We start from the raw sequence: 27,025 nt of genomic DNA on the forward strand, positions 1-27,025 counted from the left end.
TGGTGTGCTTAATTTTTCACTCTGTTATGTAACATCTTGATAGCTCCTGTATAATGCTATCAGCAGAAGAGTTCACGCACGTGTGTAGACTTTCTTGCTCCAGGATCAGGGGGTAGTCGTGTTAGTCTGTATCCACAAAAACAACAAGGAGTCCGGTGGCACCTTAAAGACTAACAGATTTATTTGGGCATAAGCTTTCATGGGTAAAAAACCACATCTTCAGATGCATATATGTAGACTTTCTTGCTCCTGGACATCTTTCTCTGGTGGTAGTCTGTGGGTGTTTCTAGAGGGAAATAGTCTCTCTGAAAAATATATCTTCTGGTTTATTTTGGTATTGTTGGCACAGAAAATAGATCAGATCTCATTACTATTCACCTCAAATTCCGTCCTTTTATTTTGATCTTATTTGAACTCAATTCATAACAAACATCTTTATCATGTGGAAGAAAGGCCAGGCCAGTCAAGAGAGATAAAGTAGTCTGTCTAGTGCATAGATCCTGCTGACTCCAGGGCTTGATCTGTGTGAGGGAAACTGGCTATCTTTTATTATCTGCTGTCTTTGGTGGGGCAGATGAGATATGCCACCATCCTGGTCTTGTTCCCTATTGTGTCCCCGCTGTGCTTGTTATGAGAGGAGCCACTGTCTTTTTCCTTATCCTCCACGGGAATCTATGTGTTTGTCTGCATAAATTGGAAAAGGTCGTGCCCCCTCTCCACCATAATATTATACCTCTTGCACATACAAGTGCATGAGTGGAATCTCTAGACTTCCACTCCTAATCCTACTTTCCTTGTAAGAACAGGAGTCAACACGAGGCCTCCCAACGGAAGATCTCTGCAGCAGCAGCAGCTTGCTAGTGCTTGCCACCTCCTGTGTATCTTGCTATTTAAGATGGGTTAGACTATTATCAGTAATGGCACCACTGCTCTGGTTTGGCTGGTGAACAGAATATTTTAAATTCCGGTGTAAGTCAGTTAAGTCCACAAGGAACTAACATAATAGTCTCTTCCTCCCAAAGTGTGTCAAACTCCTGAGAACAAACATGGAAACAGTAAAAATAACAAAAGCCTCCTCTGTGTTTCTCAGCCTCTTTGAGCCCGTAGGGGAAAGCATCTGGTATAGCCTTTAGTTTCTTTTATGGACAATAAATCCTGCTCCATTGGCAAGTGGCATAATATTATGTTACATTTTTATAGTGTTTTTTCAGGAGGAGGGTGCACAATGGGTTTATTTGTTGTACAGTAACGTCATTCACTAAAAATGAAGAAAGAAATCTACAACGATCTTATATTCAATCAGCTTGAGTTACGATTATATACAATTCTACAGCCAGGCTTGTCATTTTTAATATTTTTATATTGGATTGTGTACAATGATTGTAACCTATAGTAAGAAAGCTAACAAGAATAACTGCATTTGTAAGCGGATGTTTTTGGCTCAATTCATATAATACATATAGCATACACACATTTTCCCCTCTCCCCACAAACTTAGGGCTTGTTGACACTGGCAACAGCGCTGCAACTTTCTTGCTCAGGGGTGTGAAAAAACACCCCCCTGAGTGCTGACAGTTACAGCGCTGTAACATGCCAATATAGACAGTGCACCTGCGCTGGGAGCCATGCTCCTCGTGGAGGTGGTTTTTTTAGAGCGCTGGGAGAGCTCTCTCCCAGCGCTCTGCCATCACTACACAAGCCACGTTAAAGCGCTGCCACGTTGCCAGTGTATGCTAGCCCTTAGTTAAGGTTGCTTAAGAGCATTTCCTATTAACACCATCACTAACAATCTAGAAAATCGCTAGTTAACACAACATTAGCATCTAAATCACCCACATTACCTATCTTTATGAGCACAGAGAACATCAACATTCCTGCCCTATACACTGCCACAGCACATTCCTTACCCCTTCTGAAACAAATCTAAAGCCACCCCCTTCTAATGCAAACCTATTCATAACCCTCCCATCCAATTATTCAGACTCAAACAACCAACCTAAAATCTGACCTTAGAGCAGTGGTTCTCAAAGCCGGTCCGCTGCTTGTGCAGGGAAAGCCCCTGCTGGGCCGGACCGGTTTGTTTACCTGCTGCGTCTGCAGCTTCGGCCGATGGTGGCTCCCACTCACTGCGGTTCACCGCTCTAGGTCAATGGGGGCTGCGGGAAGGGTGGCCAGCACGTCCCTTGGCCCGTGCTGCTTCCTGCAGCCCTCATTGGCTTGGAGCGGTGAACCACGACCAGTGGGAGCCACGATCGGCTGAACCTGGGGATGCAGCAGGTAAACAAACCGGTCCAGCCCAGCAGGGGCTTTCCCTGCACAAGTGGTGGACCGGCTTTGAGAACCACTGCCATAGAGTACTCTAATTTCAAGAAATATATTTAACCTTGAGGAATGTCTATTTTAAACCACACATAACCGAGAAGAGAGAGAAATATTGGGGAATGTTTTGAATAAGAAATAAACTCTTTTTCTACAAAAAAAAGAATAAAGTTGATGTTTGTTTATAGAGAATATGTTAAAAGATACGTAGTGTGGTAAACACCTTGTGTTGAAGATTGAAGAAGATGAAGATATTTCAGAGATGGAGATTGTATTTTGATAATGTGTGAGTATTGTAGGCTTTTAAAGGAAAAAAGCTATGGTTGGAGATTGTGCCTTTTGAATTTGAATAACTGGATATGTGGATTGTGTTTTGTGTTGGAAGGGAATATGTTGGGCAGGCATATAGGATAGGAATGTGGATATTGATTGTTGTGTGGTTGTGCAGATTGATAGTGAGAGAGTCATTTGGATGTTACTGTTTCCTTAGCTAGTGAGTGCCTTGATTCCTGGTGATTGTATTGGTGGGAAAGAAGCCTATAAAACAAGATTGGATGTCTTTCTAAAAGATATGCTCTAACTCTGGAAGAAGTTGTGGACTTAATTCAGGGATCACTCGGTGAAATTCTATGGCATGTGTTATGCAGGACTTCAGACTAGATGATCATAATGGATCTCTCTGGCCTTAAAATCTATTAATCTATCTGTAACTGCACAAAGCTTTTTTGTATGTTTGGGAATGTCCCTGTTTCTTAATTGGCAGTATCATTTTAACTATTGGAATTTATAAATATGTTTATAGGTGTGCATCCTAAGCTCTGGTTTCCTTTCCCATAAATTTAAATACAGCAATAATACCAAAGGACTGCCCATAAATCTGATCATCTCCAGTCTTCAGCCACTCCCCGTCTCAACAACCTAAGAAGAGAGAGAAAGTAGTGGCTTTGTTGCCTGCCCATAAGGCTAATGGATCTAGACTGTGATTGACCAAGGGTGCAGTGAGTCAGTCAAGTCAAGAACCCTTCACAGAGAATGCTCTGCCCTCAATTCCCTCTCATTTGTCAGAGGCAGGGGATCTCCACTATGGTAAAATGTCATGGAGAGGGAGGCAGCCTCTCAGATCAGTCCTAGAACAATTTGGGACTTTGTAGATTAAAACCAGAACCTTGAGTTCCGTAGCTTAGTGGAAGCACAGGTCTAATGTGCACCTCCACCTAATAATTGAGCCCCTCATTATTCAATGCTAGCTTCAGTTTCTGAATGGGTTATAGCACCATGTAGAGTACATTACAGTAGTCTAATCTCAAGATGACAACAGTGTATATAATTGTGGCAAAGTCTGCACTGGAGAGCAGTTTGTGCACTCATTACCAGGTGCAGATGGAAAATAATACTCTTAGCCACAGCCAATAACCAACATATATGGTTGCCAACAGTCCTGTATTACAAAGGACATCCCTTGTTTAAATAGAAAATTGCCTGCCCTGTACTAAATCAGTAAGGGTTACCTTTTATCCCATATTTCAACAGCAGGGGCCCAATACTCACAGAAGCATCTTTCTACTCTCCTTCCAACCTAGGCCCTTCAGTGCTGCACAGGAAAAGCACATGGGGCCATGCTCAAGGGCCAGGGTTGGGAGTGGAGTGGGAAGATGCACCCTTGAGTATTGGCCCCTGGCTGGACAGAGCCCCCTGCTGACTTCAGCCCTTGAGAGTGGCCCCGTCTGCTTTCCCAGTGCAGGCTCTGTCTGGCAGGGTATGAGGACAGGGCTGTGTGCCCTGGAGCTGTGCTGAAGGGCCAGGGTCAGGAAGGGGCTCTGTCTGGCAAGGGGATCAGTACTTCAGGGTGTAACCAACCCTGCTCGTAGAGTCTCTGCTACTAGGAGAGAGGCTGGGGTGTGTTGCTGTCTGGGGTCTGGGTGGGAGAGGGACTGGGGCTGTGATGGGTCACAGGGACAAGTTCACCCAGTACTGTGGGGCTAGGGTGTTCACACGTATGGGCCAGGATGATCAATACCCATTTTTCTGGGCCCATCACCTACCCCATCCCCTGTCATGCTATGAGGCTGCGGCTTGGGATCAGGCTCTTGCACACCATTTGGTGACTCGCCTCCTGCAGCCAGTGCTGGCCGGGACCCCACCGTGTGTCCCCAGTGGAGATGGCAGGAGCCCCCTCTCAGACACCCAAACAAAGGTGCCCCCTCCGCTGCCGGTTCTGGCTCCTCCCCCATGTGACCTGGGGCTGCCGGGCAGGGATGAGGAACCGAGTCAGCCAGGCCACAGTGTGGTGGCAGCAGTGGGAGGAGGTGGAACAGCTCAGTGCAGCTCGGACCTGCTGCCGCTCTGCTCAGCTGTCGGCTGGCTCCCCACATTCGCCCATGCTGGTATGATGCTGGCGCTGCTCCCTGGCCTGCCACTTCAGATGAATCCCAACAGGCAGGGGACGGAGCTGGCTGCTGGGGAGCCGGTCTGTGGGACACAGCCGTTGACTGCCCCTGTGTGGGAGCTGCATACTGAGCCCTGCTGCTGGCAGGCAGAGAGGGTGGCAGACATTGGGTCGGGATCCTAGGGGGAATGGAAGGAACTTGCTCCCAGAGGTTCAAGTCAAGATTGGGGACATTTGAGGTCTGTCCCATATTTTTTAAATACAGTGTTGGCAACCCTACCAGTACACATCCCTGACAAATTTCTATAGGCTCATTTCTGCGTAAGCTTTCTTCAGAGTTTGGGTTGAATGCCATTTATAGTATGCAATGGATGATCTGAAAATGATCTTGGAGCTAGTAGTTCATGAGAATATTGGTTAATGCTGTGGTGGGGATTTAAAACAGGGCGTAGTGCTGGTTTTGTGCCATACAAATTACAAGTAGCCTGGGACCTCACATTTCAGAAGCCTTAAAACAAATTTGCCAGATGTCTTTTTAAAGTGGATTAACATACTCTATTCTCCTGATAGAAACTTCTGGAATTAAGCAGTGCTGAGATTAGGTAATTTCTTTTGCAAGTGCCTGTTTGTGTGCACATGTGATTTTTGTGTGTTGTGAGTGTAAACATTGTGGCTGCTCTTTAGTCTGTTAGCAGATAGGCCATACTCAAAGCTGGTCATTTTCTTTCTGAATTTTAGTTAACCTTCACCAGTGCAACAGGTGCTATTTTGTGTTTCCTCATTACATAGAATTGACCATCTGCTTTAACAATAAAGATGTAAAACTATTCTGTATGATCCATGTTACTGGTCTTACTGAGTGCTCTCAGAAGAAAACACATTGCTGCATTTTCATTGCCAAGTTATCGTCATTACAATTTTTTTTTAAATTGAGAGTAAGCTGAGTAAATGATTGATTTAGATATATGTAAATTATTACGAGTTCAAACTGTTCTCATGGTCTCAGTTGACTCTGCCTTGGTTAGGAAAATGTGCAGTTCTTCTCAAATTGAGATTTTTTTAAAAAAAGCAGCAATATTAGCTAAATTGTGCAGGACTCTGTAATTTGTTTATATGCTCTTGTCCATGATAGTGTTTCTCATGGCTTCTGCTGCAGTTTTGTAATACTGCGCAGATTTGGGCTTTAAAAAAAGTCACATATGGCTGCTGGGCACTGTTACGCCTAAGGCCTTGTGACATGTGGAATCCCATCACATTAGGCACATATAAGCTTATGTGCCTTTTGGACTCAGAGCGGCAGTGAGGAGATGGGAGAAGAGCCTTTTTGTTTGGATGATGATCAAGATTTGTACCACGTTTCAACACATCTTGTACATGATGGATTTCCTTTGGCATCACAGCCATTTAGGAAAATCTGTTTTTTTACAACAAAACATGTTTTTGCTTTGAACCAAGAAATTCAGTGTTGATAAGTACAAAGTAATGCACATTAGAAAAAATAATCCCAGCTGTACATACAGAATGATGGGGTCTAAATTAGCTGTTACCACTCAAGAAAGAGATCTTGGAATCATCATAGAATCATCAAAGTGTAGAACTGGAAGGGACCTCGAGAGGTCATCAAGTGCAGTCCCCTGCACTCAAGGCAGGACTACCTAATAGACTGTTCCTGACAAGTGTTTGTCTGACCTGTTCTTAATAACCTTCAATGACAAGAGATTCCGCAACCTCCCTAGGAAATTTGTTCCGGTGCTTAGCTACCCTGACAGGAAATTTTTTTCCTGATGTCCAACGTAAACCTCCCTTGCTGCAATTTAAGCCCATTGCTTCTTGTCCTATCTGCAGAGGTTAATGAGAACAATTTTTCTCCTTCCTCCTTGTAACAATCTTTTATGTACTTGAAAACTGTTATCATGTCCCCCTCAGTCGTCTCTTCTCCAGACTAAAACCCGTTTTTTTTTTTTTTCAATCTTTCCTAATAGGTCATGTTTTCTAGACCTTTAATAATTTTTGTTGCTCTTCTTTGGACTTTCTCCAATTTGTCCACATCATTCCTGAAATATGGCACCCAGAACTTGACACATTACTCCAGTTGAGGCTTTATCAGTGTGGAGTAGAGTTTGACAGCCATAATTAGAATTGAAGAAGTTACAGAGGAGGGCAACAAAAATTATTAGGGGTATGGAACAGCTTCCACGTAAGGAGAGACTAAAAAGACTGGGACTGTTGATCTTAGAAAAGAAACGGCTAAAGGGGGATAGAGGTCTATAAAGTTGTGAATGGTATGGAGAAAGTTAATAGGGAAGTGTTATTTATTTCTTTGCATAACACAAGAACAAGGGATCAACTGATTTTAAATTATTAGGCAGCAGGTTTAAAACAAACCTGAGGAAATACTTCCCACAACACACAGTCAACCTATGGAACTCATTGCCTGGTGATGTTCTGAAGGCCAAAAGTATAACTGGGTTAAAAAAAAGAATTAGGTAAGTTCGTGGGGGATAGATCCATCAATGGCTATTAGCCAAGATGGCCAGAGATGCAAGCCTGTGTTCCAGGTGTCCCTAAACCTCCAATTACCAGAAGCTGGGACTTGATGGCAGGGGATGGATCACTCAAAATTGCCCTGTTCTGTTCATTCCCTCGGAAGCATTGGCCACTGTCGGAAGACAGAATACTGGGCTAGATGGACCATTGGTCTGATCCAGTGTGGCCGTTTTTTTAAAGTGTGTGTGTGAGAAACAAAGTGAAATCACCATCTGTTCCTGAGTTTCTACATGGCAGAACTAGCCTGGGCCTTGGTCAGAATTACTCTGGGCCTTGGTCTCAGCTCTGTTAAGATCCTGCAATTAGCTACTGCAGCTAATTTGAACTCTGCAAGACAGAAAAGTTAACCATTCACTCTCATGTGAAGTGGTATTACTGAAAGACAATTAAGCTTTCCAAACCTCTGTATAAGAAATGTCCACCATGGCAACTTAATTCTGGTTAGCACTCTGACATTTCCTACATCCCCATCAATTCATTCTCATTTTATTTCCCCCCATCAATCTATCAAGTCCCTTTTCTAATTGCCATAACCTCAGCAAGGAGGATCTGAATGGGAAAACTTGTTAGCGGAACATCAGTGTAGCATAATGCGCAAAGACAGGGTCATGATGATATTTATTCCTCCTGTGTTTATCCCAAAGATAAATACAGAATTACATTGGAAATGAGTACTTTCTACCTTTGATCCTAATCTGGTTTGCAAGAAAGGGTTGTTATGACATAAATTGGATGTCAGGAGGGCAATAATAGCTTGTCAAAGGAAGACAAGGCAATTTTGAACATCTTCAGCCTTTTCCACCCCGATATAGTGCAAAAAGGGTGGGGTGGGGAAAGAAGCTGCTAAGTAAATAATACATCCTTGCATCTTAGAATGCTACAAGGTGAGGTGCCTAAGCCTTCTTTTACGGAGCAAGGAAAGTGGCCACTGTGGATGAAGAGAACCTGAGTATCTGTTGAGAAAATTTGGAAAGTCAGTATCTCTTGGTTTTATTCAGCAGTACTAGCTAGATTTTCTCTGTTTCCTCAGATACTTCCCGAGGAAGGAGAATTTTGCAGTTTGTAAGTCTAAATAATAATTAATAATAAAACCTAAGTCTTTAACTGGGCATTTAGCTTGTTCAGTCCATATGAAAAATCCTAGAAAATGTCTTTTCTGTACAGTATTTAAGTCAACCCATAGGATTCTGTAGCCAGGATATCCTCTCTATTAAACTCTTGAGGTTTTTAGAGTCATTTCTATAGAACCGCATTACATCTCTGTTAGTTAGTCTCTATTGAATTCTATAGGAGTTTTCCATAAAGAAGAGTTTGTCCCTACTTTAATTTACCTATTTATCTCAGTCCTCCTAGGTATTTAGTGAGAATGAGCTTTAGCCTGAGGGGAAGATTTGTCTTGCCTATTTGTCTTTTCTTACATAAAGACTTTTCACCAATACAATCCACGTGATTGACCATTTAGGATGGATTTTAAAGTGATCACGTAGTTCACATGGTAGGTTTTTATATTAAGTGCTCATTAGTGTTTTGGAATATATATATCTGGTGGGCAGCATGAAGCGGTGATTACTCTATGTGGCTGCCCTGACAGCTTTTTTACAGCCATCCCTGGTACTGTGAGTAAAGACACAAACATTTGTGTGAGGCTTGATGAGGGGAGGACAGAAATTAACAGGTGAGCTATTGTCCCTTTAAACAGCAGGGGCTTTCTTGTTCTGTTGCAGGGTCTGAGTGACTGAAGGCAGGGAGAATAGAGCCCCAAAAGGTTTTCAAAGAACAAGGAACAGGCAGTTTTCTGGATTTCTTTTATATTTAACGTTTTTTCTTTTTAAACTAGGCTGTCTTTAAAATCTCAATTATTTATTAGGTTTTGAATTTGGATAATTGCCTCTACTTCCCATTCCCCACGGTATCCTACAGGATCTAATTTACTGTAATAATTCATGAGGAAAAGACCTCTTTGACTATGGTAATCTGATAGCTACTGTCTTACTTGTCTTCTGATCCTGACTATGCAATATTAATGGCAATTATAGCTAATAATCTAAAACAAGCAGTAGCCAAGGGTAGCCCATAACGAACCAGGTGGGTTGGAAGATGGGACAGTTAGCACAGATGATACTTGCAGGTTCCTGCATATCCCTGGGGAAAGCAGACTCTGGGATGGCTTTTAGTCTTGTTAGCTAGCAACTTGAAAAGATCTCTGATACACTTGAAAAACATATTTCCTGTTCCCAGATCTGCTAATTGCCACGTATCCTGCACTATGCTGTCTGTTTTGCTAGTGGCTTTGTTTGTGGGTGTTTTTAAACTGACTGGACACCACCAATGTATCCAAATTGTTTTATAATGTTTGGTTAAAATGTCCCTTGATGCTTAAATGCTGAGGATATGACTATACCATTTACCAGAGGTGAGGGAAAGCACCAAGGTCATCAACCATTTTGGGTGAGGGTTTCCTTTCTAGTAAAGGGAAACCTAACTGAACAGGAAGGTGGAGCTAGTAATGCCCTTGCTTAGGTTCTGTACATGTAGGCATTAAACTATAGCCATGGATCAGATTGGAAAAAAATAATAATTTTAAAAATTAAAAAATAAAAATAATCCAAACTGTGCCTACAGATATCAGAGAAAAGAGATGCTTCTCAGAGTGTATTGTTTGGATTGTCTTCACAGTACGATCACATTTTTGCCAAACATAAGTATTCAAGAATTAGGAGATTTTAAAAATAATACACTTTTGGTACTTTTTCCTCTACCTCTTGGTTTTGACCTGTAGGGTTCATATTTCCAAGCTTTTCTCTGCAACCAGAAGGGCTAGAAACTTTTAAAAATGAAAGCGGAGATTTTTGGAGAAAAATGTGATTCTTACAGTTGGGGCTTTAAGAAAACCCTTGAATATCACAATATGGGCCATAAAATCATGGGAGTTGGCAATACTATAAAATTCCTCTTATTTCTTACAAAATTGCAATCAAAACAGTATGAGTCAGTACTTAATGATGCACTCTGCCCGCTTAATTACCAGAGATTCAGCTCTTTGGTGTTGATTCAGCCTATGGCTGCTAGCGTAGTGTCAGCTGTAGGCTTGTCAGGACAGGGCAAATAAAGAAAATAATACTAAAACATGAGCAGGATGGGCATGTTGCAGAGTGTGTTGCTGATGTAAGAGGTTGAGGGATTCTAATTTCAAGTTTTATAAGGGGACTTGAGAGGAATACATGTCAAAAGTAGAACCTCTCTGAACATCTTAAATGTGGAAGATGAGATTCGTGTGATAACAGAACTTGATATTTTGTGTTCTGTGTGAAACAACAAATCGTATACCCAGGAAAATATATAATTCAGTAGGGATGTCAATTTATAAGTAACTTTAATGTAACAGTATAAACAAAGGAAATTAATCCATTTCAGAAGATGGTGGTAGGCAAAGAAGCAATAGCTTTACAGTTTAGGAAAAGTAGCTGTTAAATAATGTGGAAACAAAATCAAGGAGATAAAAATGCATAGCCTAAGAGTTGAATGAAATAAAGAGTGATCTGATAAATACATCACGAACAAAAGGAAACCCAGACACAGGGTAGAACCAGTATTCGATAAGGAAGGAATTGAAATGCTGATTCTGAGGTGGCCATGACACTGTTTATAACTGCTTTATACTGAACTGTAATGAGAAAAGAAAACAGGGTTGGAGTGCGTTTTTAGAGGGATTGGAGATATGGGTAATTTATGGAGTGGGGGCAGAATGAATAAAAGAAATAATAAGGCTTGTACTGAAATGGAATTGTCTCAGGCAGTCAAAGCATCAGGATTCTGTTGAGTTACTGATTCATAACAGTACAGCTTTTTCCTCCCTCATGCAAATCCCTGCCCTCTGGCTGAAAGGCCCCAATTTACATAATCGCTGTGTGGCTGGTTCTGAGCCATATAGGGAACGTGCACATATCTGTGCTCTGATTGGCTCCTCTAATCCTCTGGTTCTGATTGGCTTAGAATTTTCAAGCTGTTTGTCAGCAACAAAGGTGCTGCTTCAGCTTCTTACTCCCTACAGCTGAAGCAGAAAACTGCCAACATTGACTTGAAAGGAGGGGAAGCAATGAAACTATGACAGTCAAACAGCTGAGAACGAAAGAGTTTTTTAAAGTAATGTTGATTCATTTTCACTGCTGCCTCTCATTCCTTTCCTTTCTCTTCCCTTTCTCTCCTCTCTCTGCTGGCTAGCAGAACTCTTAATCCCAGCCTCTCAAGGGACAAGAGCTTTGCTGGCATATAGGTCCATAGATCTCAAAGCACTTTACAAAGATGACAGGTTTCAGAGTAACAGCCGTGTTAGTCTGTATTCGCAAAAAGAAAAGGAGTACTTGTGGCACCTTAGAGACTAACCAATTTATTTGAGCATGAGCTTTCGTGAGCTACAGCTCACTTCATCAGATGTTTACCGTGGAAACTGCAGCAGACTTTATATATACACAGAGAATATGAAACAATACCTCCTCCCACCCCACTGTCCTGCTGGTAATAGCTTATCTAAAGTGATCATCAAGTTGGGCCATTTCCAGCACAAATCCAGGTTTTCTCACCCCCGCCCCCCACACACAAATTCACTCTCCTGCTGGTAGTAGCCCATCCAAAGTGACAACTCTCTACACAATGTGCATGATAATCAAGTTGGGCCGTTTCCTGCACAAATCCAGGTTCTCTCACCCCTTCACCCCCCTCCAAAAAACACACACACAAACTCACTATCCTGCTGTCCAAAAAACACACACACAAACTCACTATCCTGCTGGTAATAGTATTACCAGCAGGATAGTGAGTTTGTGTGTGTGTTTTTTGGAGGGGGGTGAGGGGGTGAGAGAACCTGGATTTGTGCAGGAAATGGCCCAACTTGATGATCACTTTAGATAAGCTATTACCAGCAGGACAGTGGGGTGGGAGGAGGTATTGTTTCATATTCTCTGTGTGTATATAAAGTCTGCTGCAGTTTCCACGGTATGCATCCGATGAAGTGAGCTGTAGCTCACGAAAGCTCATGCTCAAATAAATTGGTTAGTCTCTAAGGTGCCACAAGTACTCCTTTTCTTTTTACAAAGATGGATATTTATAGTCACCTCTAACTTGAAAGAGAGAGGCACAGTGACCTGCCTCTGCCTCCGCCTCCTTGGTGTAGCCAGGAAGAGAACCTTTGTTTCCCAATTTCATGCTCTAACCATTAGATCACATACCTTTCATCAAGGGGATATCGAGATACAAACCTATTCATTGCTTGACCTCCTTGCTTTTATATAACCTAATGTTCTTCTTAATAAAATATTCACAAGACACAGATTATAAACAGCTTCTGCAAAGTGCTACAGAACCCTGCTAATGCACGTGTGCTAAACAGTGACCCTTCTATTCCGTATGGAAAAGTGCGGCAGTGAGCAGCTTAGATGTAAGTATTTTTTTGCAAAACGGTACATTGCACATACTAGTATGCTGTGGAGTATTGTCAAATATTTCGTAACTCAGGGTCACACAGATCTAAATGGAGCATTGCATGCTGGGACCTGTAGTATATGTGAACTGTATCTCCATATTAAGACTGTAGAATAACGCTCTGTCTTGTTACAAGTGGAGGGTCACTGATAAAGATGGAGCATTGATACTGGCCCTTGTAGTCTCTGGGTTCTTCTCCTCTGTATGAAAGATGAGGGCTGCTGCAATCTGATACATTTTAAGCAAAGTAGTTCCACCCCTCCAGAGCCTGGCAGGTTGCCAGTGAGCCACCTCAGTTGGGTAAAGTTTCAGAATACACTTGTGGTCATCACGAATTGCAAGTTTCTGATGCATCTTTAAAATGAAGTGTCGTTACAGCTGTGTGTTTGTAGCCCATGTACATCAAGTGTTACAGGAGTGCGCCAGAAGAGCTTGCTGATTGCCTTAAGAAAATTGGTTAGCCCAGTCTCTATCTTGAGTATTTCTAAGGCACCTATTGCTGTAATATCTTAATGTTGATATTGTCAGAAAGCTAACGGTGTGGGGGAGATGACAGAGTGTAATCTTCAAAGGCAATTTTAACAGAAGCTTAGTGTTTTGGGAGGAGAGAGATGTTCTCTGATACAGAATGCGTAGGTTACATAAGGCAGCATGATCCAGTGAATGGGACTGTATTAAGACTCAGGAAACCCAATTACTTTTCCTGGCTCTGTCACTGCTATGTAACCTTGGACATGTCACGTCACCACCTCATGCCTCAGTTTCCCCAGGTATGAATTGGGACGATAATTGCTAGCCGCCTTTGAGATCTGTGGCTGAAACTGATTAGATAGCCACTACACAGTAGTATTTTTTATTTAAAATTTTATATAACAATCAGGTTAGCAGATTTAGAGTTAAGAGGATGTTCAGTGAAGAAGGACAAAATAAAAAATCTGTCACTTCTGACAGCACTGACTAAATGCTAGCAGACAGCCTTTGACAGATGTTAGCATCTTCCTGTTCCCACTAATAAGCTGCTGGCATAGTTGTGTTAACTACCCCTCATTAGCCCCAAATTCTCAGACTCCTGTAACAGGGCCTTGCTCCAGCCTGTTCATGAACCTTCTTTCTGTACTCCATTCTCTGCTCCCCGGGCAATCTAGCACTGGCCTCCTCTTAGGCCCTTAGCATAATCTCGCTACTGCCAGCGTAAGAGCCTTCTCTTCTGCACTCCTGCTATCCGGAATAGCTTCTCTGCCTCATTGAATGTCCATCTCATTTCACATCTCAGCTGAAAGCTGCCTTTCCTCCGTCGCCTGTGCCTCTTGTTGTCTCTCCCATTATCTAACTCTGTGAAGTGTTTTGGGATGCAGTTTGTATAAGATACTAAACAAAAGGAAATTATACTGTGTGAGCTAGTGGCCTGGTTGGGGCCTTATTTTGTGATCTTTAGACTGGAAAAATTTCACACTGTGCACCTTCATGACTCATTAAACTCATTCTTTCTCTGGGCGAGAACGGCTCTCTTCCCCACCAACCCATTATTTAGGACAGGAACGTATAATTATCCAAACAAAAGGGATGTTATGTCTGTTCAGTTAGCATAAAAATATGTATTTATGGCAGGATGGCATCATTTGGAAACGTATTTAATTTAAAAAAGGGTGATGGTAGAAAATATGCACTGTACTCCCCAAACTCCCAGACCAAACAAGAAACAGGGCATCATCACTGGAGTGGTTTATATACATTGTTCCTCAAGGAGCTATCATGCTTTGCATAAACATGCATAAGGGAACTCTTAACAGTAAATAAAGGTAAAACCACTTAAATGCATATTTTTAAAAATTGCTATTATGGGTGACATCCAGAACACATTGGGTATGTTTACACCGCAGTAAAGCGCCCGTGGTTGGCCCATGTCAGCTGGCTTGGGCTGGTGGGGTTTGGGCTGCGGGGCTATAAAAGTACAGTGTAGATGTTTGGGCTTGCGCTGGAGCCCAGGCTCTGGGACACTCCCCCCTTTTAGGACACACATTTCATAGTCCTTTGTTCCAGAACTCTCCTGCAGTTTAATCTCCCTGCACTCTTACACACCTGGTAGCAGTCCACTTTCTCCCATTGTTCCAAACAAGGGTGTCTGATCTGAATTTGACATTGAGTGACAGCTCATAATCCTTGCAACCTGTGAGATGTGTTTTAAAAAAAAACAACAAAAAATATTATATTACCCTTGAGCTTGCTCAAATGGATTTCCCTTAGTGCCTATGCAGTAATGCCAACCTCAAGTGCTCAAAAACTGTGAGTCAGTCCCCCCTACCCCAAATTGTGAGCTTTTGGGTTCTTTTTATTTGCCCTCTGGCTTTTGAACCTTTTGGGTTCTCACATCCAAGCTTTTCTTCACAATTGTGAGGGCTAGAAACTTTTATTTAAATGAAAGCTGTGACTCTCACAGCTCCAGGACTTGGGGCTTTAAGAAAAATACCCAGTATTACAAGACTTGGGATAAAATCACAAGAGTTACCAGCATGGTCCATGCCTTAACCTTGCTCTGGTCCCTGGAATATTTTGTCCAAGCATCAATGTTACTGATCCTTATGGAATTTGAGGGTGAAGTGAATATTTGATTTGGCTCCTAGTTGTGATCTAAAAGAAACTGAGTAAGCAGACGCTGGCCATCAGCTACTAATCACCTCTGTACACGATGGAGTGATTTTAAATGCTGCTGAAGTGTGTAGGTATGTGGTTGGTGGGTTTTTTCCTTTAGTTTTTATTTGAATTTTGTTCATTGTTTTTGGGGAGCTGCAAAATCTTCTGGTGCAGATGTCTCTGACTGATGTCATTGATTTATATTTGTGTTTATTAGCCTTCTCTGCGTTTAACTGTCCGTAGTGAGGTTTTCTATGGTGCACATCTCCATAATGTTGAAGATTGTACATGGAGGATTTGTGAACTAATGGATGATGAGTTGTCTGGGTGGATGAGAAAAAATTTAGGCTGTTCTATTTATACCTTTTATTCTTTTTGTCTGTAAGTTAAAATTTAAATTGGAGGAAAAAGGGGAGTCGGGGTTGTGGGGAGAAGAGGTGTATGAGAACTTCCAAGATATCCCTCCTCTTGGGCTGTTCCTTAGGTCCAGCCGTTAGGATGGCTCCAGCGTTTCATTCTTTTTTTTTTTCCCCCCTGCAACAGCTGTTGCAATTTCATCAACTCTCCAAATACCACATTTCCCATTAGCATCAGAGACCTCTCTGTTTTAAGGAGAATTTCATTTGTGTGTATTTCATGTGTGTTATTGCTAGGTGACCTCCAGCAAAAAAAAGAGTGCTTACATCTCTGAATTCCAGAGGGCTGGATTTCTTGGCATGAGACAGAAATGCGGATGGTGAGATTTGCAGACTTGCTGGCAGCAAGTGGTTAAGTTTTTATTGTCTCATGCTGTCCTTTTCAAATGTCACTGCACTGTCACTGGCCTTATCAGTGTCTGATTTAACACTACATGCCAGCTTATTTATTTCTTTTGGCAGTTTTAGTACCATGTCACTCATTGACTGTCACTGTTGTGCCAGTTATTAGGTGTCTGATCCCAAAAGTGTTTCCAAATAAGTTATCTCTGCCTATTCAGTGTTTTTCAACTTTAATTTAGATTTTTCTTAAATGATTGATTTATGTTTGTGTGGGTGTGTTTAAAAACCTAGTTTAGTGCAAGCTTCAGAAGCATGGAATTCTGCCCATGTCCTCAGTCTTGCACTGTAGCCCCCCTGCTATTCCAGTCCTGGACTCCCCTCTTGGCTGTGACAGTGGGTTGTACTCCAGACCTGCAGGATCCCCTGCTATTCCAAGATGGAACTCTTATACAGCTGTTCTTCAAGCCTGCCCTCCTTTTGCAGTTTTGAGTAATTTCTGAGCAAAGATTGCCAGTCATGCCAGATTCTGTATGAGTGTGGGTGCTACTTTAACATATGCAATCCATATAGAATCATGGAAGAGACCTTGACAGAGTCTTTAGTCTATCCTGCACAATGGACAGGATTAAGTTGGTTATCCTTAAACCGTCTCTGGTAGAAGAGTGTCTAATTCCCACCTTGAATATCTCCAGTAAGGGTTATTCCACAGTCTCCTAGACTTTTAAGGCCAGAAAGGACCATCATCGTCATGTAGTCTATCCCTTCATCTACTTCTAGAATATACAGAGCAAAGGTCAGCTCTACCTCATATAACTGAGCAGCATCAACTCAAAAAGATCTCTTATCAGGCCTCTCCTCCTGCATCATGTGCACCAGAGATGGACTGCTGGGACTGGCTAGACCCCTCCAGAGCAGAGAAGAGTTTCTGACTTGCTGAGCCACCAGACGATCCTGCCACGTGCTTCCCATTGTCTTCCAACTCAGCCTTCTCATCCATGACTTTGTCCTCAGGGTTGACTCCACTGTCTGCCGTCTCCAGTCCCGCCAAAGTATCTGTGGGGCTCTTGGTAGTGGAGGTGGGGTCACCGCTAAGGATGGTGTCCAGCTCCTTATAGAAGCCGCAGGTCTTTGGTGCAGCACCAGAGTGACGGTTTGCTTCCTTTGCCTTCTGGACCTTCAAATGGGGAGGGAAGGATGCCTGTGTACCTGGGTTCAGGGCAGTGATTTTCAAACTGCTGACCAGAGAGGTCAGGATGGACATTGTGGGACACCTCCTGGAGGCCATTTACCATGACATAACCAAGCACAGTGTCTACCCAGATACTTTGTCGATCTAACTTTGCCGCAAAAAGCTCTACGCGTCTCGTGGTTTTATTTTGTCAGCAAAGCAGGAGAATTTTATTGGCGAAAGGAGCATTGCAGTGTGTACATTTCCACTGTTCTGTTGACGAAACGTGACTGTGTGTAGTGTCCTCTCATAAGGGAGGGTCTCCAGTCCTCTGATCATATTGGTAGCCCTTCTCTGGACCTGTTTCAATTTGAATTAATCTTCCTTAAAAATGGGAGACCAGAATTGTACACAGTATTCCAGATGAGATCTCCCTGGTCACTTGTATAAGGGTAATAACACTTCCCTATCTCTACTAGAAAAACCTTGCCTGATGCATCCTGGGATTGCATTAGCCTTCTAAATGGCTGTGGTGCTCTCAGTAATCCTGTGATCAGCCGGGTACACCCAGGTCTTTCTCTTCCTCTGTCACTTTCAACTGATATGTACCCAGTTTATAGTAAAAAATCTTGTTGTTAGTCCCTAAGCGTATGACTTTGCAGTATTAAATTTCATCCTATTTCTGTTACTACACTTTTCAAGGTCATTCACATCTTCTAGTATGATATTTTGGTCCTCCTCTGTATTGGCAGTACCTCCTACTTTGTGTCATCTGCAGATTTTATTAGCGCACTCCCACTTTTTGTGCCAAGATCAATACTGAAAGTGTTAAATAAGACTGTCCCTAAAACTGATCCCTGAGGAACTCCACTAGTAACCTCTCTCTTTCCTTATTGTTCACCTTTTAGTATGACCCATGTACTCTCCCCCTTAACCAGTTCCTTACCCACCTTTCAATTATTCTGTTAATCCTCATCTTCTCCAATTTAACTAATAATTTTCCTTGTCAAACTGTATCAAATGCCCTACTAAAATCAAATGCTCTACTGAATTTCCTTTGTCTAGAAAATCAGTTATCTTCTCAAAAAAAGAGATCAGATTGTTCCGGACCAATCTACCTTTTCTAAAACCATGTTGTATTTTATCCCAATTATCATTTACCTCTTTGTCCGTAGCTACTTTCTCTTTCGGAATTTCTTCCAAGACCTTGCATACAATTGAGGTCAAACTAACAGGCCTGTAGTTTCCTGGATCCCTTTTTTCCCTGCTTTCTTAAAAATAGGAACTATATTAGCAATTCTCCAGTGATAGGGTACAACCACTGAGTTTATGAATTCATTAAAAATTCTTGCTATTGGTTTTGCAATTTCCTGTGCCAGTTCCTATAATATCTTTGGATGAAGGTTATCCAGGCCCCCTGATTTCGTCCCATTAAGCTGAATTTGATTTCCACCTCTGATGTGGCAATTCACATTTCCATATTCTTGTTACCACCAGCCACTCCCACTAAGCTCCTCATTACCCATATTAAAAATGGAGGCAAAGTATTTATTTAGGTGTTGGGCCATGCCTAGATTATCTTTACTAGGATACTGAAGGAGGTCAGGTGCTGTTGGAGACAGCACATTACCAACTTCTCAGTCACTTTGCCTAGAAAAGGAACTATAGAGAGAATGGTAGCTGACCGTGTCACTTACACTGAGCGCTATTTTCTTGAAGATGAGCTAGGCCCTTAGCAAGTCTCCTTCCATTCTAGGATGCTGGGGATTCCCCCATTATAAGACCTCTATGTGTTTCCCCTTAATGGTAATACCTGGGGTGGGTGCCCTCCATTATAGGGCATAGAGGCGGTACCCCCCTCTATAAGGGCCCTAAGTTGACCCTTTCGATTATAGTGGCCTGGGGGTCCCCCCATCATAAAACCCTAGGGGGTGGGGAGTCCACCCATATAAGGCTCTGGGTGATCCCTGTGTTATAAGGGATCTAGATGGTACCCCCCATTATGGACCCCAAGCAGTGGTGGTGGTGGTGGTGGGGGCTTGAAATAAAAGGCCCTATTGACTCTTCCAGCATGACTGGGAGGCAGCGTTCTGTGAAGGAATGGTGATTGATCTCTTTCTCTAATGGACCTTGTTGTTTCTTATTGGCTTTCAGTAGACATGAGGGGCAGGGGTCTGATTCAGAAGTGAGTGGCAGGTATTTCTTCAGTGCTGGCTGCATGATTTGCCCACATTTGGTTAAAGATGATACTGATTTATTTCCCAGCATTGGATTCTGGGGGTCTGAAGCTGTAGCCGGTATGATTGATCATTCCCACAAAGTAAGCTGAAAACTTCTTGCATCTGTGAAGACAGTCTTGAAACAAGTGGCACCTAAACTAACTCATCACTGCAATTGACATCTAATTTAGTGCTGTCGAGAGAGGAATAATTACCTGGCTTGCTTTGCACATTGGTACTTCTGTTGCTACAGTTCAGTATGACAAATGCCCTTTTTTTGGAAGTCTCATTGTTGATTCCTGTTGACTGACTGTTTTAGTCCTGTCAAACCAATATTCTTCAATAACTATTAATCCCAAATCCTACTGTTCAGTTGTCTTTTTTTTTCTTTTTCAGTTTCAGCCCATTTTTCTCCAGTTTGTCTTATAGTTACTTTATATTTAAGCCTTTCTCTGGCTGAACTCTGTGGCAGCTTCTGGGTGGTGTGCTGCGTCTGGCAGCATTGATATTACAGTGGAACATCAGCACTACAGAGTGACATACCTGATGTACTGGGAAGTAACGGAAGAGCTTTTCTGTGCCTGCACGTAGCTGGTATGCTAAGCAGCAGGGAAAGGGTTAACCCTGTCCTCCCAAGGACTGGCAGTCCCTCCCAACTTTGTATCAACCCCTGATCTTTCTTATATATTCCCCATTCCATTCTCTCAGATGACAATTACATCATTGACTATTCACGGGACTGGAAATGGATCCCCTGTTGTACCTCCTTAGATACTTCCTCTTAGTTGACACTGAACCATTAATAGCTTCTCTGTTTTTTTAATTGTATACCCATTTTATAGTAGTTCTGTTGCATACACATTTCTCTAGTTACCCCATGAGAACACTCTGCAGAACCATATCAAATGCCATACAAAAGGCAAGCTATACTGTGTCATTACTGCATTTGAACCCAGATCTCCAGAAATAGGTCTAGAGAATTAACCCAAAATGTCACTTTAGGCCATTTTTATTTAATTTTTAATCTTTATTGTTCTGTTTAATGGTGTGCATGTATTTAAACTTCTGTCAACATTTTTATTGATGAATTGCACACATGAATTGCGGCACCGTTCACACAAAAAGGTAAGGAAACACAGATTTTGTTCATGTCATTTCTTTGTAAATAGGTCCCTGCAGGGTAATAAAAGGATTTAGTATCTCTGGCTTTATTTCAGCTAGCTTTTCAGTATTTCATTGGCTGTAGTCATAGACCTCACATACGCAGTATAAGCGCTCTCTTGTTTCTAATGCCTGTGGAAGTAGGGTACCTTTAAGGAGGGTTCTCTATTATGTTACATGTTTCTAGCTGCTGGTTCAAATTTCTAAAGCAGGATTTTTCTGATTACATGCTAAAGTTTGGATTTCTACTCCCCCCATCCCCCTTCACCAAATCTACTGACTATAATGCACAGACCGGTATTCCAGTGGATTTGTTAATGGTCCCAGCTACATTCTTTCCATTCTTTTCTCACAGGAAAATATCTGTAAATAACTCTCCGTCTAAAATTTCTTACTCTGCTAGGTTTTCTGTCACCCTCATGAACATTAGTGCCCCCTTTTATTTTCAGCATTAGAAAACCTCCAAGAATAATCAACCCCTAGAATGTGATGATGGATTCGTCTCATTTGGATCGACAAGAGGAGTGTGTGTTAAATGTGCCTTTCCCCCTACCCCTTTTTTAAAGCGGTGCCTTGTCACTTAATCACAGTGTGTGTTATAATTAAAATGGTTTCCCCCACTAATCTTTTATATTAAACTAAGTTTGATCACTGGATCCCTAGTTTTTTCTGGCTTTCCTTTCTGTTTAATGTTTGAGTCCTATAATGTTTGGTTTTAATGAATTCAAGCACATGTAGTGTGGTTTGAAATCTTATGTTTTTCAGGGTGAAATCCCTGACTTTGTTGAAGTCAGTGGCAAAAATCCCATTCACTTCAGTGGAGCCAGCATTTCACCTTTAATTTTTACAGTGCTAAATCTCTCTTCTTGTTTTTTTTTAAAGAGCTGACCACTTGAGTTTGAGTATGAAATATTTGCAGTGCTAGTAGTAAACATTAAAGCCAGAGGTGTGATCAGAAGCAGTTCTCCCTCCCCCCCCCGCCAGTTTTCTGTGATAAAAATTCATATTATTCAGTACAGTTTTCTCTCATATTCCTAGATAGCTGGAATGCGGTTCAGATAGCTGGAATGTGGAATTATATCAACTGATCTGCAAATGAAGCCAACATTTTTGAACATTTGTGCCTAAAGTTTGGCACCTGAATCCATATTTACGCATCTTTTGGGAGACGATTTCAGTGACAGTTGTGAATACTTCGCACCTTTAGAAATCAAGCTTAAATATGGACTTTTGTGCCTAGCTTTAAGCAAACAAGTTAATTTTGGCCTTTAATAACCATAGTTGTGTCAATAACAATTTCTGACCTTTACCGTTCTTTGTATAAGATGTTTTGGTTTTTAACACTTTTTTAAGGTGAAATATTGATAATGTCTGCATGTGATTACCAGTTGCACAATTAATATTGTATATTGTGCTAGTTAGTTTTCTAAAAATACTTTAACTGAGCTTTCATAAATGTGTGAAAAAATTTACAATATAAATAATCCCAGTGTCTGTTGGAGAGTAATCCAATTTGTATCCATAATGTCTATTCTTTAAACTGCTTAATAACTTGTAGGACAAAGTTCTCAAAGTAGGTTATTGAAGGTAATATGCTTCCCACTCCAAATCAGAGCTTGTATGTGTATACGAATCCCGTGATGGGACAGAACCAAGAGAACTCTAGAACACTTGTTGTAAAAGTGGCAGCCATCTGCCACTATCTTCATTAAAAAGAAAAGGAGTACTTGTGGCACCTTAGAGACTAACCAATTTATTTGAGCATAAGCTTTCGTGAGCTACAGCTCACTTCATCGGTTTCCACAGTATGCATCCGATGAAGTGAGCTGTAGCTCACGAAAGCTTATGCTCAAATAAATTGGTTAGTCTCTAAGGTGCCACAAGTACTCTTTTTCTTTTTGCGAATACAGACTAACACGGCTGTTACTCTGAAACCTATCTTCATTAAAATACCTTTGAAGTTTTACTTCTTCCACAAGGCCAGCACATGCTAATTTATGTCAGTAAAACTCACATGCTTAAAGCTTGACTCCTCAGGAAGTCTATGCAAGTTTTTTCCATTGAAATCAAGGGGGGCCAGGATTTAGTTCCCAAACTCCTAGCTAGCACCATCCTCTAAGATTCCAAGTGTTGTCTATTGAGTTAGACGGCAAGCTTGTCAATGCAGAAACTGTCTTGTACAGAGCGCTGTACCTCCCACCCCGGATCAGTTGGCACCTGTTAGAAAAATATGTGCTGATTGAGGTCTGGTTCGCTTGAGGGCTAGAAACTTTTATTTTTAAATTAAAGCTGAGATTGTATCACATAGATTCCAGGAGCCGAGGCTTTAAGACAAAGCCAGACATTGTGAGGCTCATGGTAAAATTGCAAGAGTTGGCAGCACTAGTTACCTTTGTGCAGATCCTCATTTTCTGGTTGGTAGCCCGTTTGGGCTAGCAGGATCTTATTTTTGATTGTAATGTTTTGTATTGATTTTATTCACACAGTGCCAGCCAACTGGGGTGTTATAAATGTGCTAAATAAATCTCCAACCATTTAGTCTGCAGTACAGGCTAGGATCAAGAATCGGTAGTTTTCTAAGTCACATTATCATGCAGAATATCCAGCACTGTGTGATTTATGCCCAACATGCTGTAACTTAGAATAAATTGAAGACTTTTATTTTGAACTGCCACATCCCATATATTAAAATGATTATAGGGTGCTGACTAGGCAGCACAATTTAATAAAATGAACGAGTGAATATTAGTTGAGCCTTTTGTTCAGGGTACAGCTATGTTATTTAAAAAAAACTGCACAAGAAGATGAGGTGCTGTCAAGTGATGGATCACAACAGAGGATTTGGGAGCAGTTGTCAGTAGTGCTCTCAGCGGTTTCTCCTTCTTCTAATAATGTATCCCTACGTGATGAAATAACCAAAAGGAAAATCGAGATTGCATAAAATTCCTGTTGCTTCTGCCTTTTTGTACTTTCCAATCTGAGACACTGAACACTTATCCAGCCTGAAATGATAGACAACACAATTGACTATTGTTTGTTATGCTTAGTGTTAGTATTTTTTTTGGTGGGAAATAAAACATTTATTTATAGCATAGTAGCGCCTAAACGCACCAACAAAGATCATTGGCCCCCAGTACTAGGCACTGTACACACATAGTAAGGGTGTGTCTTCACTGTAGATGATCACAGGGGATCAGCACTTGGGTGTGAGTGGCCACACTGCAGAGCCAGACTCTAGTACGTCCACTGAACTGAGTCCACACTGGTGCGCCACTCACTTGTGTTTGTTGTTAGGACCCCTGGGGCACATCCCAGGGTTCTTTGTGGGGCAGTAGACTGAGCCGCTCTGATTATTTCCCAGTGAATTGTGGGAGAACTTGTCTGTCCTTTTGGGTACACGGAGCGGGGGAATTGTGGGAAGGTACTGGAGGACTGTTGGCCCTTGAGTGGTTTAGCCTGAGTCCTCACTGTAAAATGGGCGGTTATCAGCCCGCCTGTAAGCAGCAATCGGACTTTAGCCTATAGACCCAGGATGGGCCAGCTAGCCTGGGTGTAAAGCACCACCAAACTCGGGTCAGAGGCTTTTCTGTGTGCATGAGAGCCAAATGAAGGGCAGTGCACCCAAGTAAGAGCCCGAGTTAACTTTGCAGTGAAGACAAGTCATCCAAGAGAGTCCTTGTCCCAAAATGCTTACAGACTAAATAGACAAGGCAGACAAAAGGTGGAGCAAAGGAGGTATCATTATCCCTGTTTTACAGGCGAGGAAACAAGGCACAGAGGGATTAAGTGACTTGCATCAGGTCACAGTAAATGAGGAGTACACCCCGGATCTCATGAGTTCTAGTCCAGTTCAGTAGCCACAAGAACTTTCTCTCAAATCACTCCTGCAGAACAGGAATTTTTTTTAATGGAGCTCAGAGGGTGCCCAAGTGTTGCTCAGTCAAGATCCACATTGGTGATCGATCAGAAGCCTTGTGTCTGTACATCATACACATAAGGTGGAGTGAGGTGCAGCTGGGGGAATTCCCTGGCAACTCCAGTGAAGATCAAACACTACATTCAAGGCCTGTTGGTTCCCTGGGCAGCACCTCCATATTAAAGATCAGGGTAGCCCTGAGTGCAAGTCGTGTGCTAAGCAAAAAGCATGAGAGGAAATTGCCCCCTTCCACAGTGTCCCACTCACCTACCAATATGAGCGTTGGAGTGGACTTTCTTTGTACCTTTCCTTTAAAGCATTAAAGAAGGGCAAAAGGCTCTGAGCACCATTTTTGGGTTTACCAGACCTCTAACAGTAATGCTTTCCAGATTGGTATTACATTGACCAGAGGAATACCTAGTTGTAGAAGATAACTGTGGCATTTGATAGGGTTTGGTAGCAAACTTTCCAGTTAAAGTTGCAAGCAGTTTATCATAACCCCTGCCTAACGTTCTCTCATACTAATCCCCAGATTTTTTCTCATTTACTGCATTCAGTAAACTCTGACCTTTTGTTTAGGAAAAATAAATGTTTATCTTTTTCAGTTGTGAGATAAACAGATGTGCTGCTGTCCTGTTACCCCAGCCTTGCAAACTATTTCCAGTCAACAGTAGCTGTGGTGAAAGGTAGGACTCCATCCCTCTCCAACCCCATTCATTTCAATGAGCTGTGTAAGCTTGAAAGCTTTATTGGAACTATGTTGAATTCTTCATAGACAATTTTGTTCTCTTTTTCTTGAAAACAAGCAAGCAATAGAATTTACAAGCTATGTCAATGCTATGTTAAAGGGGACCTGCAAAGGGGAGGAAAATCATGTTTGTGTACATTTTTTCCTGGTTTATAATGTATAAAGAAGTCTTGAAAGCCTTTAGATTTTTTTTCTCCCTGATTTTTTACGTTAGAAATTCAGTTCTTTTCTACCTTGCAAGAATCTTTTGATCAGTAGAGAACGGGTAGCGTACCAAAGAAGTTGAAATGTAGTTAAATTAGAAAGAGGGGTTTTTTTTAATTCAGGCTGTTTAAAAAGCTGTACACTCTGTTTTTAATACCTATGTAATGCAAACACTTTAAAACATTGGGAGAAAATAAATTTTTGTTAAATTAAAGGGAGTCATGCAAGAAAGGCTTCCAGCAAAACAGGGAATATCAGACTTTATCTTCCTGCTATTTTGAAAGTATTAAGAAAGTAAAACATTAAAAAATCAAAATCCAGAAGACCAAGCTTGTCTTATTTACATCATAAAGAAGCAAAAACAGGCATAACACACTTTTAAAAAAAATTGCAGATAACCTGTAAGATTGTGTACTTTAACTTGCACAATTCCTGATTCATATTGTGTTGCTCTAGAACCTTAACTTCTCTACTTTCTATCTTTAAAATGAAAAACAAAACCAAAAAACCCTGTTCAGTCTTACTGCTGCATTGTCGGGGTTTTTTTTTTTTTTTTTTGCATTTAATAGATTAACAGGAACCTGCTGTAGTGTCTGAAGTAGCAGAAAGAATTAATTTCTGGAACCCCAAATATACAGATGCTAAAACACACTCCTTAGCCATTATTTTAGACCTACCTAGCTACCATTTTCCCACCAGCGACTTCAAACTAGAATGATGAGGACACATGTGGCAGCAGCCTCTGCATTCCTGTGTTCCAACAGAATCCCATAAAGTGAGGTATCCATCTGTAATTCAAAACGTTAAGAGGGATCCAGCTGAAGCAGTGGAAGGTCCCACTTCTGGCATTTGTGCAGCAGCTGCCTGGGCATTATGCCATACATCAGAGGCATTTTACAGTCCCTCTCCGTCCAGCCCAAAGCCTTGACTCCCTTCCCCCTTGCTATATCAGATGCTTCAATAGAATGACCAAGCTGAGCCGTGTGAACTTTCCAGAGTGGGGATAGTGGTGTCGTTTTGGAAACGTCCCAGCTTTATTTTTCTGAGTTCAGGGCCCCCAGGATGCCGGTGACCCTTTTTCTTCTCTCTGTCCGTCCAAAACCCTTGGTCACTGACTAGACATTAGACTTAAATGTTAATTTAAAAAACCTTTTCTAGCTCATCTTACTCAACCTCCTTTTACTTGGAGCTGTATTATCCGTAATCAGATTATATTCAGTCCCCTTCCAAATGAAAACCATAGAAAGATTCGTAGTCCTGATCTGTCTACATTACCAATAACTCCTCAAAGTAGTGGTGAGATCCAGGCCTTGGAGTCAGTGCCTCCTTATCAAAGCTTTTTTCCACCAACAAATATCTTCTCTGAACTTGGGCTTAATTTAAATAACTTTTCACTTGGGGATGTTTTAAATGGTGGTTTGGATGGTTTTATTAGCTGCTCCCTTAATTTTCTGAGAAGTTATAACCAGAAGCTTATGTACCATCGGTCT

General features: G+C 41.7%; 1 protein-coding gene across 2 annotated transcripts in view; it reads left to right on the plus strand.

Annotated features, from left to right (window-relative positions):
• Positions 1-27,025, plus strand: part of TSPAN9 (tetraspanin 9) — a 269,639-nt gene that overhangs the window by 51,765 nt on the left and 190,849 nt on the right. Inside the window, exon 2 of one of the 2 annotated variants that reach the window (XM_048823385.2) lies at positions 25,189-25,269. The exons of the other annotated variant lie outside the window; for it this stretch is intronic. The gene's annotated coding sequence lies outside the window, so the exon portion shown is untranslated. The remainder of the gene's footprint in view (positions 1-25,188; positions 25,270-27,025) is intronic. 2 annotated transcript variants of the gene reach the window in all.

Source organism: Caretta caretta, chromosome 1, assembly GCF_965140235.1.
Source record: "Caretta caretta isolate rCarCar2 chromosome 1, rCarCar1.hap1, whole genome shotgun sequence".
NCBI lineage: Eukaryota > Metazoa > Chordata > Testudines > Cheloniidae > Caretta > Caretta caretta.